The following is a 15,509-nucleotide window of genomic DNA, read 5'->3' on the forward strand; positions in this document are numbered from 1 at the left end:
CCTGCGTCATGCCAACAGTAAAGCATCCTGAGACCATTCATGTGTGGGGTTGCTTCTCGGCCAAGGGAGTGGGCTCACTCACAATTTTGCCTAAGAACACAGCCATGAATAAAGAATGGTACCAACACATCCTCCGAGAGCAACTTCTCCCAACCATCTAGGAACAGTTTGATGACGAACAATGCCTTTTCCAGCATGATGGAGCACCTTGCCATAAGGCAATAGTGATAACTAAGTGGCTCGGGAAACAAAACATTGATATTTTGGGTCCATGGCCAGGAAACTCCCCAGACCTTAATCCCATTGAGAACTTGTGGTCAATCCTCATGAGGCGGGTGGACAAACAAAACCCCACAAATTCTGACAAACTCCAAGCATTGATTATGCAAGAATAGGCTGCCATCAGTCAGGATGTGGTCCAGAAGTTAATTGACAGCATGCCAGGGCGGATTACAGAGGTCTTGAAAAAGAAGTGTCAACACTGCAAATATTGACTCATTGCATCAACTTCATGTAATTGTCAATAAAAGCCTTTGACACTTATGAAATGCTTGTAATTATACTTCAGTATTCCATAGTAACATCTGACAAAAATATCTAAAGACACTGAAGCAGCAAACTTTGTGAAAATTAATATTTGTGTCATTCTCAAAACTTTTGGCCACGATTGTATATATACACTTCCCAGTCCCTTTTAACCCCTCTCTCACATCTCTGTACCAATTCTCCCAGCTTGTTTCTTTTTCTTCGTGTTCACCGTACCCCTTTTTTCTCTCTCCTCATCTCTCCATTTTCATTTTCTTTATATCTATCCTCATGCTAACTCTCTCTCTCTTATCCCAGCTAGGTATTTATTTCTCTCTCTCTCTCTGCCCCACATTGCCTGTGTGTCTGACTGTGTGTAAATGAGAGGGAAGGCTCACAGGTTGGCACCTCCCTGGTTCCACACTGGGATATCTTAACAAGGCATCCCGTCAGCCATCAATCCCGTCAGCTATCAATCCCGTCAGCCATCAATCCCGTCAGCCATCAATCCCGTCAGCCATCAATCCCGTCAGCCATCAATCCCGTCAGCCATCAATCCCGGGTCCTGTTTAGACCCCCCACTGGATCAGAGCTTCTTTATTTCTTATCTCTACACCTTTCTCTTTCCCTCACAAATCCTCTCTTTCTCTCCCCCTCATTTCCTAATTCTCTCTCTTTCATCTCTCTCTTCCTCTCTGTCTGTCTTTCTCTTCCTTCCTTCCTTTCTTCCTGCCTCTCTCTCTCCCTTTCTGACTACCTCTCTCGCCCTCTTTCCTGGCCCATGGCCTAATGAAGGACAGAAACAGACAGGCTGAGGGCACACTGTGTTCCCTGCTGGGTATTTGTGTGGAGAAGCGGGAGGAGTAGCGGTGGGCACATGACCAACCCAGAGGGGAAAAGCACAGTAAAGGCCTATGGTAGCCATGGTCACATTGACCTCACCACAGGCCTTTTGGCCACACCAAGTTATCACACTGTAACCCCTGGGTACTGTAACCCCTGGGTACATATACCCCATCATATACCCCAACATATACCCCTGCAAAAGAGCAAGAATATGCAGGCACACACACACACACACACACACACACACACACACACACACACACACACACACACACACACACACACATTACAGTGAGCTCTAAAGTATTGGGACAGTGATTTTTTGTTTTGGCTCTGTACTCCAGCACTTTGGATTGGAAATGATACAATTTCTATGAGATTTAACTGCAGACTGTGAGCTGTAATTGGACGGTAATTTCTATCCATATCGGGTGAACCGTTTAGAAATTACAGCACTTTTTGTTCATAGTCCCCCCATTTTAGGGAACCAAAAGTACTGTGTCGTGTATTAAAGGAGTATGAAGTTTAGTATTTGGTCCCATATTCATAGCACGCAATGACTACAACAAACTTGTGATTCTACAAATTTGGTGGATGCATTTGCTGTTTGATTTGGTTGTTTCAGATTATTTTGTGCCCAATAGAAATGAAATGTAAATAATGTAGTGTGTCATTTTGGAGTCACTTTTATTATAAATAATAATATAATATGTTTCTAAACACTTCTACATTAATGTGGATGTTACCATTATTAAGGATAGTCCTGAATGAATCATGAATAATGATGAGTGAGAAAGTTACAGATGCACAAATATCATACCCCCAAGACATGCTAACCTCTCACCATTACAATAATAGGGGAGGTTAGCATTTTGGGGGGGTATAATATTTGTGCGTCTGTAAATACCATCAAATTAAAACTGACAGTCTGCAGTTTAACCTCATAGTCATTGTAAAGTGCTGGAATACAGAGCCAAAAAAATAATAATGCATCTATATCACTGGGTAGAGGAAAGGGGCAGCTGAACACTGATCCATCTATACTCCTCACGTAGGCCGTAGCCAAACACTTGATTTGTCTTTGTACACCAGGGGTTAGCGTTAAAGTTCATAATGATTTGTCTTAGTACACCAGGGGTTAGCGTTAAAGTTCATAATGATGTGTCTTAGTACACCAGGGGTTAGCGTTAAAGTTCATAATGATTTGTCTTAGTACACCAGGGGTTAGCGTTAAAGTTCATAATGATTTGTCTTAGTACACCAGGGGTTAGCGTTAAAGTTCATAATAATTTGTCTTAGTACACCAGGGGTTAGTGTTAAAGTTCATAATGATTCATTATACAGTATATATACCTTCTGTCCTTTCCTTCCTGAGTTATAGTTAAAGTTGGAACGTCTGTTGCTGTTTTGGGAACAGTAATGACATATGAGCACACACAGATTTACTGTGCTGGTAACTGTTCTACTCCTCAAAGTCATAAGAGGAGCTAACCAATGGGAGTGTCTTTATCAAACTCTTCTGCCGATTTCAAACCAAAACCCATACAACACATTTGCCAATGCTGGGGTGCGGTCAAGTGGGGAGAAATAAGGTGGGAGAAATATTATACTTTGTTTTCAATTGGTTGACCTTTCCGTGTTAAACCAGCATGCATTGCATCACAAGTTGAAACCTCCCCAACTTTTCTAACAGACAGTGGAACACAAACCAAGGCCATCCCTAGAGGAATTACTAAACCATTGAGTTGGCTGTGGGTACGTTCTTGTGAGAACGAGTGTGGTAGCACTCCCCCTACTGTATTACCTCACGCTTCACCCCCCCCCCCCCCCCCCCCCCTCAGCTAGGACAATGGCAACAATAGACAAAACAAGATATACACAAAGCAACATTTTACTTCATAACTATCAGCTAGATATGTGAATCGTAATGATGTAGCTAACCAGATAATATAACAGTCAAAAATGACCTAAAACAAATTCTATGCAAGATAGATGTCAATTCTTCGTGGGTAGCTAGCTCACAATTATTTGTGGCTATCTGGCTAGCTTACAGTACTAGTAGCTAGCCAGTTAGCCCTATTGACTTATTACGGACTTGCTGTCTACGGTACGTAGGCAGGTAAACATGCCAAAATGAACACGGCATGTATTTATTAACGTATAAAGATTAAATATTGTAGTCAGGCAACATATGAGATGTGAATAGGCAACATTTCTTTCCACAGTTGGAGTGTATTTTCTCTGGCTTCAGCTGAAATAATGGCTACCATTGATTTCAAGACATTTTGCGTAGTTTTTTACGTGGTTGCGTCATATTTTTTTACATACTTTCTGTCGAAGCTTGCATTGATCCATGCTTCAAAATAAAATATACACAAATGGATTATGCATTTGAGAAGTGCCCTCCATCCTCCATTTAACATACTTGATTTGGACTCATACTCCTACACTCCCGTGCTCCAATTTTGCGGTTGTATGCATTTTGACACCCTGTGTTTTTGGCACATCAGAGATAAGCCCTGGGGGAACAGAGGTGACAATGAAGATACTGGTGGTGTCTGAGAGGCATGTGTGTAACGCTCCAGCCCTGTCCTCTCTCTCCCTCCGTCCCTAGCTCTCTCTGTAACCCTCTCCCACTCGCTCCTTACTCTCTCTCGCTCCCTAGCTCTGTCCCCTCTCCCACTCTCTCTCCCTTCCTCCCTCCCTCACTCCCTAGCTCTCTCTGTCCCCTCCCCCACTCTCTCTCTCTCCTTCCCTCCCTACCTACCTCTCTCTCCTCACTCATAGGACCTCTGCAGAAGCCCGTGGTGACAGCCACAGCATGTCAGTCCGCTACTGTGAAAGCCTTGAAATAGACATTTAACTGCCACTTAAACATTTGTGTGTATGTATGTGTGTGTGTGCCCATGCGTGTGTGTGTTCACATGTGAATGGGAGAGTGATAGGACCACCCTGGTAATAGGTTAACAGTAAAGACTAAAGTACTGAACTTGAGAACTCTTACTGGTTCGCGGTATTCACAGGTGCAGTCTTTACTGGGAATGTTTTCATTTGTAAAAGTTTAACAGTCTGCGGGTGTTTGTTGAAAACATCAGGCATGTCATGGACACTTTCAGTTATACAGTGTTTTCAATTCTCGGTAAGATGTCCCTTGTTGGCATCCATACTTATGCAGGACACGTACTGTTATTGAATTACATTATGCTTGAAGTTGATCAACATGTCATAAGGGTTGAATGCAGACCACATTAGGTTATTACTGCAACTGTGATACTACGACTGTGATGTGGTTGTCTCACCTTGCGATCTTAAGATGAACGCACTAATTGTAAGTCGCCCTGGATAAGAGCATCTGCTAAATGGATAAAATGTCAATGAAAAGAGTCCCTTTTTTGGAAATAGAAATTGTGCACCAATATTGACTTTTAAAAACCTGTTATATAAAATAAGGTGGCCTTTAACATAGAGCACATAGAGAATTCAATACAGATTCAGATTCATTTGTATGAATAAAGACTTGCTAAAGTTCCAAAATACAGCATTTTGACATGTCCTTCCTTGCACCCTTTGTGACTTCTAGGAAGATTTTAACCCATTTAAGCACAAGAAATCTCAATGTTTTCATCATCATTGTAAAGCCCTCGTTATTTTGTTTCTTTGACAAAGTAATTTCTGAAGATTATTATGTATTTTATGTGATTAGTGATTCTTTTACATCTGTCCTTCATTTTAAGGTCAACCCTGTTATGTGAACTTCATTTTATTATGGTGAAACTATTCTTTTAAAATATTCTCTTCAAAAGAAAATTGTACATCTAATAGCTAATCATAGTGTCATGAACAGGCTCGTAGCCAGTAACAAAAAGGGAGACAACATGGAGATCAAGGAATAACAAAAATATATTTATTAACTAAAGTAAACTACAAACATTGGTGTGTGTAGTCAGTAGTGTAAGTAAGTGGTTGCATGCATAGATGTGATAATGAGGGGTGTTGAAAGGTGCCAAAGCAAACAAACAAAACAGCCACAACCAAAATCCAACAGTGTGTCTGTGTAACAGTATAGCTTATGTCCCTCTCCTCACCCCTACCTGGGCTCGAACCAGGGACCCTCTGCACACATAGACAACAGCCACCCTCGAAGCATCGTTACCCATCGCTCCACAAAAGCCACAGCCCTTGTAGATCAAGGGGAACAACTACTTCAAGGTCTCAGAGCGTGTGACGTCACCGATTGAAACGCTATTAGCGTGCACCCCGCTAACTAGCTAGCCATTTCACATCAGTTACATCTTCATGCAGAGTCTCCTCAATAAATAGGAGAAAGGCGTATTTATCCCCAGGACACACCCGAGCCCAGGTGTGTCCCATTTCACTGACGACCCTCCTGGCTCACCCACCGACATCCTAATAAGGAAAACAAGAGTGTAGTCGCAATTCAACGGCTCAAACACGAGACGTATGTGGCAGGGTCTACACACAATCACGGATTACAAAAAGAAAACCAGCCCCATCGCGGACATCAACGTCTTGCTCCCAGAGAAATTAAACAACTTCTTTGCGCGCTTTAAAGACAATACAGTGCCACTGACACGGCCTGATACCAAAGACTGTGGGCTCCCCTTCTCCGTCGCCGACGTGAGTAAAACATTTAAACATGTTAACCATCGCAAGGCTGCCGGCCCAGACGCCCTACCTAGCCGCGTCCTCAGAGCATACGCAGACCAGCTGACTGGTGTGTTTACGGACATATTCAATCAATCCCTATCCCAGTCTGCTGTCGCAACATGCTTCAAGATGGCCACCATTGTTCCTGTAACCAAGAAAGTAAAGGTAACTGAGCTAAATGACTATCGCCCCGTAGCACTCACTTCTGTCATAATGAAGTGCTTTGAGAGACTAGTCAAGGATCATGCTTACCGCCCCAATAGGTCCACAGACAATGCAATCGCCATCACACTGCACACTGCCCTATCCCACCTGGACTAAAAGGAACACCTATGTGAGAATGCTATTCATTGACTACAGCTCAGCGTTCAACACCATAGTGCCCTCAAAGCTCATCAATAAGCTAAGGACCCTGGGACTAAACACCTCCCTCTGCAACTGGATCCTGGACTTCCTGACGAGCCACCCCCAGGTGATAAGGGTAGGTAACAACACATCCGCCACGCTGATCCTCAACACAGAGGCCCCTCAGGGGTGCGTGCTCAGTCCCCTCCTGTACTCCCTTTTTACTCATGACTACACGGCCATGCACGACTCCAACACCATCATTAAGTTTGCCGATGACACAACAGTGGTAGGCCTGATCACCAACAACGATGAGACAGCCTATAGGAAGGAGGTCAGAGACCTGGCCGGGTGGTGCCAGGACAACAACCACTCCCTCAACATGATCAAGACAAAGGAGATGATTGTGGACTACAGGAAAAAGAGGACCAAGCATGCCCCCATTCTCATCGACAGGGCTGTAGTGGAGCAGGTTGAGAGCTCCTTGGTGTCCACATCACCAACAAACTAACATGGTCCAAGCACACCAAGACAGTCGTGAAGAGGGCACGACAAAGCCTATTCCCCCTCAGGAGACTGAAAAGATTTGTCATGGGTCCTCAGATCCTCAAAAGATTCTACAGCTGCAACATCGAGAGCATCCTGACTGGTTGCATCACTGCCTGGTATGGCAACTGCTTGACCTTCGACCACAGGTCACTACAGAGGGTAGTGCACTGTATGACAGACCGTTTCATCAACAGGAAAGAGAGGAGGATGGCATTGGCGTTTCTCTACAATTAGGGTGAGTCAACATGTTTTTTCTACTCACACACACACACACACACACACACACACACACACACACACACACACACACACACACACACACACACACACACACACACACACACACACACACAGAAATCAGAACCATGGACAGCCACATCATATTTAGCTTACGTTGACTGGACTAAATTGTTGTCATTGTATTAGACTAACCATAGGTGATTTGATGATGTTGAAATGTTGAAATTGAAAGGGTGCTGGAACAGTGGAGGCAACCCCTTTTTTCTTTGTGACTTGCGGTAACTCTCTGTGATTCTATATCAATAGTTGTTTAGTAGTCCGAAAATGTCGGAAACATTAACTTGCTTGACCATGTAACTGTTTGTTACATGCAATATTATTTGTGGACTTCACTGGACAGATGCAGCTCTCCAGTTTTGTGATGAAACAAAGGTGTGCTTTAATTTATTCTGCCACTGTGTCTTCTTATTGTCTCTGCCTTAGGCCTATATATCATGGTCGCAAGGCATATAAACTAACAAGTTATAGAGCAAACAATGTATAGGTATGTAATATGGCTTGGCTTCCCAAGTGATTTTACCCACGCACCGCTACAGTGACAGAATGTTCAAATGAAGTGAAATCAAAAGTTTTATTGAGCAAGTTACACTTCCCCAAAGGCACCAAAATGGTGGAACGACCCAACATTTATTTTGTCCAATCCCACATACACTAATCCCTCCTGTAGGACATCTACAGTATCTTAGAAATAAAAAAAATGGACATTTTCAAATCTACTCTGACTTAGGCATAATAAACTACGGCCGTACCAAGCCACCATTCCATACCTCCTTGTTTAACCCACTTTCTGTAGTTGACACCTGGTCCCAGCCGCCAAAGAAGACCAATATCACGGTCTAACTCTTTCTTATCATCGTCGGTCTGTCCAAGTTGTCAGTGCCCACGTCGGCCCAATTGAGGTGTCCAGCTCAAATACCCGATCAAGGAAACCTGGGAGGACCATTAAGGGTCTTTCAGAATCTCAGCCACCCCATGAAAATATAAAGGGGCCCAAAAACATCCCTTTGAAAGGAGATCTGGGCTAAGGGCTCGGCTTTCAAAACAAGCAATGGGAGCTCTCGTGGGATTAGTGAGTGTGTTGCCTGGCAGAGGGGACTATAATCGACCACTTTACGCGTGATGAATGACGATCCAATTTGGTTTCTGTGGAGGGGGTCTGGGTGTGTCATCGTGCCCGGTGGTCCAAAGTGGAGCGGGTACTCTGTCTGGACACACACGCACACCACAGGCAGCCGGTGGCACCTTAACTGGGGAGGACGGGCTCATAGTAACTGTTGAATCAGATACCAAATCTCCATGTGTTTGATAACATTCCATTCACTCCATTAAAGACATTATTATGAGCCGTTCTCCCTTCAGCAGCCTCCTGTGGCACACAAACACACAAACACACATCACACACACACACAAACACACACACACACAAACACACACATACACACACACAAACACGCACACAAACACACACACACGCACACACACACACACACACACACACACACGCACACACACACACACACACACACACACACACACACACACACACACACACACACACACACACACACACACACACACAAACACACACCGACTCACCCATACATACACACACACGCACACGCACGCTCACACTCACACACACGCACACGCACGAACACACACCGACTCACCCATACACACACACACACACACACACACACACACACACACACACACACACACACACACACACACACACACACACACACACTCACACACACACACACACACACACACACACACACACACACACACACACACACACACACACACACACACACACACACACACACACACAAGCACCCTGCTGTGACTGGCTCATCTTGTCGTGTCCATTACGAGTGAGTGATGGAGGGATGAAGAGGGGGGGTAGCTAGAATGAGGGAGAGATGGAGTACAGAAAGAGTTGGTTTCTCTAGTCAATGGGATAAAGCCAGATATGATGTCAGCGCTTCAGTCTTTTAGGGAGACTGACAGGTTGGAATGAGACAAGAATAATGGGTTCAAAACTGAGACCTGAAACTGAATCAACTCATCCTTTCACTGAATCTGGGCTCTTAGTATGTATAAGGTACTAAATGGGCTTTTACTATGAGATAAACTTGCTCTAAATTCTAAATCTTAGAAACAAACTTCTCTAATCCTGTCAGTATATCTATAGATTAAAACATTCTAACTTCATGGCACTTGATTCATAGTAGACTAAAGAGTACTGTATAAATGACCATTGGAGGTGTTTATCTGTCAAAGTCAAAGGCCTTTGATACAGTAAATATTTTATTTATTTTGCAAATATGGAACAGTCTGAAATGACCCTTGAATACAAAACAAAGTGGACACAGAATAGAAGTACACTGAGTGTACTAAACATTAGGAACACCTTCCTAATATTGAGCTGCAACATCGAGAGCATCCTGACTGGTTTCATCACTGCCTGGTAAGGCAATTGCTCGGCCTCTGACCGCAAGACACTACAGAGGGTGTGCGTACGGCCCAGTACATCACTGGGGCTAAGCTGCCTGCCATCCAGGACCTCTACACCAGGCGGTGTCAGAAGAAGGCCCTAAAAATTGTCAAAGACCCCAGCCACCCCAGTCATAGACTGTTCTCTCTACTACCGCATGGCAAACGGTACCAGAGTGCCAAGTCTAGGACAAAAAGGCTTCTCAACAGTTTTTACCCCCAAGCCATAAGACTCCTGAACAGGTAATCAAATGGCTACCCAGACTATTTGCATTGTGTGCCCCCCCCCAACCCCTCTTTTTACGCTGCTGCTACTCTCTGTCTATCATATATGCATAAAATACTTTAACTATACATTCATGTACATACTACCTCAATTGGGCCGACCAACCAGTACTCCCGCACATTGGCTTACTGGGCTATCTGCATTGTGTCCCACCCACCACCCGCCAACCCCTCTTTTACGCTACTGCTACTCTCTGTTCATCATATATGCATAGTCACTTTAACCATATCTACATGTACATACTACCTCAATCAGCCTCACTAACCGGTGTCTGTATGTAGCCTCGCTACTTTTATAGCCTCGCTACTGTATATAGCCTGTCTTTTTACTGTTGTTTTATTTCTTTACCTACCTATTGTTCACCTAATACCTTTTTTGCACTATTGGTTAGAGCCTGTAAGTAAGCATTTCACTGTAAGGTCTACACCTGTTGTATTCAGCGCATGTGACAAATAAACTTTGATTTGATTTGAGTTGCACCCCTTTTACCCTCAGAACATACTCAATTCGTCGGGGCATGGACTCTACAAGGATTTGAAAGCGTTCCACAGGGATATTGGCCCATGTTGATTCTAATGCTTCCCACAGTTGTGTCAAGTTGGCTGGATGTCCTTTGGGTGGTGGACCATTCTTTATACACACGGGAAACTGTTGAGCGTGAAAAACCCACCACCATTGCAGTTCTTGACACCCTCAAAACGGTGCACCTGGCACCTACTACCAAACCCTGTTCAAAGGCACTTAAATCTTTTGTCATGTTCATTCACCCTCTAAATGGCACAGATACACAATCCATGTCTCAGTTGTCTCCAGGCTTAGAAATCCTTCTTTAACATGTCTCCTTCCCTTCATCTACACTTATTGAAGTGGTTTTAACAGGTGACATCAATAAGGGATCAGCTTTCAGCTGGATTCACCTGGTCAGACTATGTCATGGAAAGAGCAGGTGTTCCTAATGTTTTCTACACTTAGTGTATATAATATCAGCATAGTTTTGTGACCACCACATGCTGTATAATATCCCAATTTGTAGTACAGGCTTACTATGGTAGAACCAGGGAGGGCACCAGATATTATGCCATTGGCCCAGAGCCAGAGGTCAATCTGAATGTTCCCCAGAGACAGGTCAACCTGAGAAGGCTTAGCTGAGGTAAGCTGAGGTGGCATAATGATTCACTACTGTCTGACTATACACATTTGACATATATCAACACATCTAGCATATATCACACCTCTGAGATATATCATTTACACATCTAACATATACAGTTGAAGTCGGAAGTTTACATACACCTTCGCCAAATACATTTAACTCAGTTTTTCACAATTCCTGACATTTAATCCTCGTAAAAATTCCCTGTCTTAGGTCAGTTAGGATCACCACTTTTTTTAAGAATGTGAAATGTCAGAATAATAGTGGAGAGAATGATTTATTCAGCTTTTATTTCTTTCATCACATTCCCAGTGGGTCAGAAGTTTACATACTCAATTAGTATTTGGTAGCATTGCCTTTAAATTGTTTAACTTGGGTCAAACGTTTCACGTAGCCTTCCACAGGCTTCCCACAATAAGTTGGGTGAATTTTGGCCCATTCCTCCTGACAGAGCTGGTGTAACTGAGTCAGGTTTGTAGGCCTCCTTGCTCGCACATGCTTTTTCAGTTCTGCCCACAAATTTTCTATGGGATTGAGGTCAGGGCTTTGTGATGGCTCTCCAATACCTTGACTTTGTTGTCCTTAAGCCATTTTGCCACAACTTTGGAAGTATGCTTGGGGTCATTGTCCCTTTGGAAGACCCATTTGCGACCAAGCTTTAACTTCCTGACTGATGTCTGATGTCTTGAGATGTTGCTTAAATATATCCACATAATTTTCCTCCCTCATGTTGCCATCTATTTTGTGAAGTGCACCAGTCTCTCCTGCAGCAAAGCACCCCCACAACATGATGCTGCCACCCTCGTGCGTCATGGTTGGGATGGTGTTCTTCGGCTTGCAAGCCTCCCCCTTTTTCCTCCAAACATAACGATGGTCATTATGGCCAAACAGTTCCATTTTTGTTTCATCAGACCAGAGGACATTTCTCCAAAAAGTAAGATCTTTGTCCCCATATGCAGTTGCAAACCATAGTCTGGCTTTTTTATGATGGTTTTGGAGAAGTGGCTTCTTCCTTGCTGAGCTGCCTCTCAGCTTATGTCAACATAGGACTCGTTTTACTGTGGATATAGATACTTTTGTACCTGTTTCCTCCAACATCTTCACAAGGTCCTTTACTGTTGTTCTGGGATTGATTTGCACTTTTCGTACCAAAATACGTTCATCTCTAGGAGACAGGACGCATCTCCTTCCTGAGAGGTATGATGGCTGCGTGTTCCCATGGTGTTTATACTTGTGTGCGTACTATAGTTTGTACAGATGAACGTGGTACCTTCAGGCGTTTGGAAATTGGAGGAACCAGACTTCTCTCTTTCTCTCTCTCGGAGGACCTGAGCCCTAGGACCATGCCTCAGGACTACCTGGCATGATGACTCCTTGATGTCCCCAGTCCACCTGGCCGTGCTTCTGCTCCAGTTTCAACTGTTCTACCTGCGGCTATGGAACCCTGACCTATTCACCGGACGTGCTACCTGTCCCAGACCTGCTGTTTTCAACTCTCTAGAGACCACAGGAGCGGTAGAGATACCCCTAATGATCGGCTATGAAAAGCCAACTGACATTTACTTCTGAGGTGCTGACTTGCTGCACCCTTGACAACTACTGTGATTATTATTATTTGACCATGCTGGTCATTTATGAACATTTGAACATCTTGGCCATGTTCTGTTATAATCTCAGCCAGAAGAGGACTGGCCACCCCTCATAGCCTGGTTCCTCTCTAGGTTTCTTCCTAGGTTTTGGCCTTTCTAGGGAGTTTTTCCTAGCCACCGTGCTTCTACATCTGCATTGCTTGCTGTTTGGGGTTTTAGGCTGGGTTTCTGTACAGCACTTTGAGATATCAGCTGATGTAAGAAGGGCTATATAAATAAATTTGATTTGATTTGATTTGGAGGTCTACAATTTTTTTCTGGGGTCTTGGCTGATTTCTTTTGATATTCCCATGATGTCATGCAAAGCGGCACTGAGTTTGAAGGTAGGCCTTGAAATACATCCACAGGTACACCTCCAATTGACTCAAATTATGTCAATTAGCCTATCAGAAACTTCTAAAGCCATGACATACTTTTCTGGAATTTTACAAGCTGTTTAAAGGCACAGTCAACTTAGTGTATGTAAACTTCTGACCAACTGGAATTATGATACAGTGAATTATAAGTGAAATAATCTGTCTGTAAACAATTGTTGGAAAAATTACTTGTGTCATGCACAAAGTAGATGTCCTAACCGACTTGCCAAAACTATAGTTTGTTAACAAGAAATTTGTGGAGTGGTTGAAAAACTAGTTTTAATGACTCCAACCTAAGTGTATGTAAACTTCCGACTTCAACTGTATCACACAATAAAACCTATAAGGAAATAGCAGCCATAGCAACAGTAAGCTAATGGTTTTTGAACAGACAACTACTGAGCTTTGGTGACACCCCTGCCCAGGGCAAAGTCAATTTAAATTATACAGTATGTACCATTAGGGAATATTCATAGTACTGTATCTGGTGGCTCTTTAAAAAATGACTTAGAGTTGAGAGAAGTGAACATGCAACTATTTAAATGTAAAGAAACAAGTGAACTTGACTTTGGCCAAGCGAGAAGCTAACTCTCTCACAGTGAGCTAGCAACAGTCCCAATGCAGCATGTGCAGTATACAGTATGATGCCATATGAGTTATGAGGGAATGTATTCAGACAGGCTGTCTTGTTGGCTTCCTGACCTGTAGGATTCTGAGTAGAGCTGCAGGGTTTGAATCTGGCCCTGTCAGTCTGTGTGCAACAGGCTGAAGGGACAGCTGCCCCTGTTCAAGCAGTTACCACGTAGGAAGATGAGACCCCTACAACCAGCAGGAGGCCTGACAGATTGGTCATGGTGGCCCAACACCTTATTATGACACTTTATGTTGGTGTTTCCTTTATTTTGGCCAGTTACCTGTTTCTCCCTCACACTTTCTCTCTGTCCTCTCTTCTATCCTTCATCAGACTAGCTCCATTTATTTCTGTTATACTCAATCACACACTCAAATCTCTATTAATCCAATCTGCCATTTTTTTCTCTGTTTATGCTTCCATGTTACCACTGCTACAATTATATGATGTGCGAGTCCAGAACTGTGTCATTGGACAAGATATTTATGAGCATAGGAGGGTGATCATTTTAATTTAATTTAATCAGGAAGGGCTCATTGAGATTTGAAATCTCTTTTTCAAGAACATCCTGGCCAAGATAGGCAGCACAAAGTCATTACACAACTATAGACAGACAACATGAAAAACTACAAGTAATCTAGTAAAAACCATAGAATTCACAAGAGTATAACAAAATCATAAAACAGCAAATTAAAAACATTGACAGGTCATGGAATCAGCCTCAAAATCCTTCATCAGTGATTTATAAACACCAATTGGGACAAGTTCTTCCAGTTTAAAAGTATTCTGTAAGGCATTCCAAGCCGATGGCGCAGAGTACATAAAAGCCCTTTTACCAAATTCAGTTCGGACATTTGGAACAGTTAGCAGGTTAAAGTCTAGCGAACGAAGAGTACCCACCACATTTCTGAACAATAAAAATGCCCAAATAAAAAGGTAGTAAACCCAAAATGGCTTTGTAAATAAAAGTATACCAGTGACTGAGGCTAGAGTGACTAGAGGCCAGCCCACCCTGGTATACAAAGTGCAGTGGTGCGTAAGGGTTTTGCAATTGATCTCAAACACTGAGTGGAAGCGTATATATAAAATATCCCCATAGTCTAGTAAAGGCATAAATGTAGCTGATACTAGCCTCCTTCTGGCTTCAAAAGAAAAACAGGCCTTATTCCTAAAATAAAATCATAGCCAGGGGGTGACATCTGAGAGTTATTAATGTTCGTAGTGGCACTGTTTTCACAGTGGGATGCCATCGGAGTATTAATGGTGTAAAGCCGATGATGGTTACAGTAGAATGAGGTCATGCTGGTTCCTGTTGGGCCGAGACTACAGACACGTCTGTGAATCTGACCGCATCCATGTCTGTTCTATTACTGGAAATAGGCTACCAACAACCACACACACACACATGCACACACACAAACTAATGCATGCATGCACACACACATGCACACACACAAACTAATGCATGCATGCACACACACGTACGCAAACTTACAGGCACGCAAACTTAACTCTTACCTAATGGAAATTTGGTTTTAATAGATGGAATAGATAAATCGACCAAAATAGAATGGATTAGTTCAAACATGTCTCAACGTATCAACAGAACATGTCTCACAATGTAAGTAACACACAGCCCCTAAGCATTAAACAAGAAATAACAGTCCCATCCCAAGCAAAAACAAGGTTGCAAAGAATA

Source organism: Salvelinus namaycush, chromosome 24, assembly GCF_016432855.1.
Source record: "Salvelinus namaycush isolate Seneca chromosome 24, SaNama_1.0, whole genome shotgun sequence".
Taxonomy (NCBI): Eukaryota; Metazoa; Chordata; class Actinopteri; order Salmoniformes; family Salmonidae; genus Salvelinus; species Salvelinus namaycush.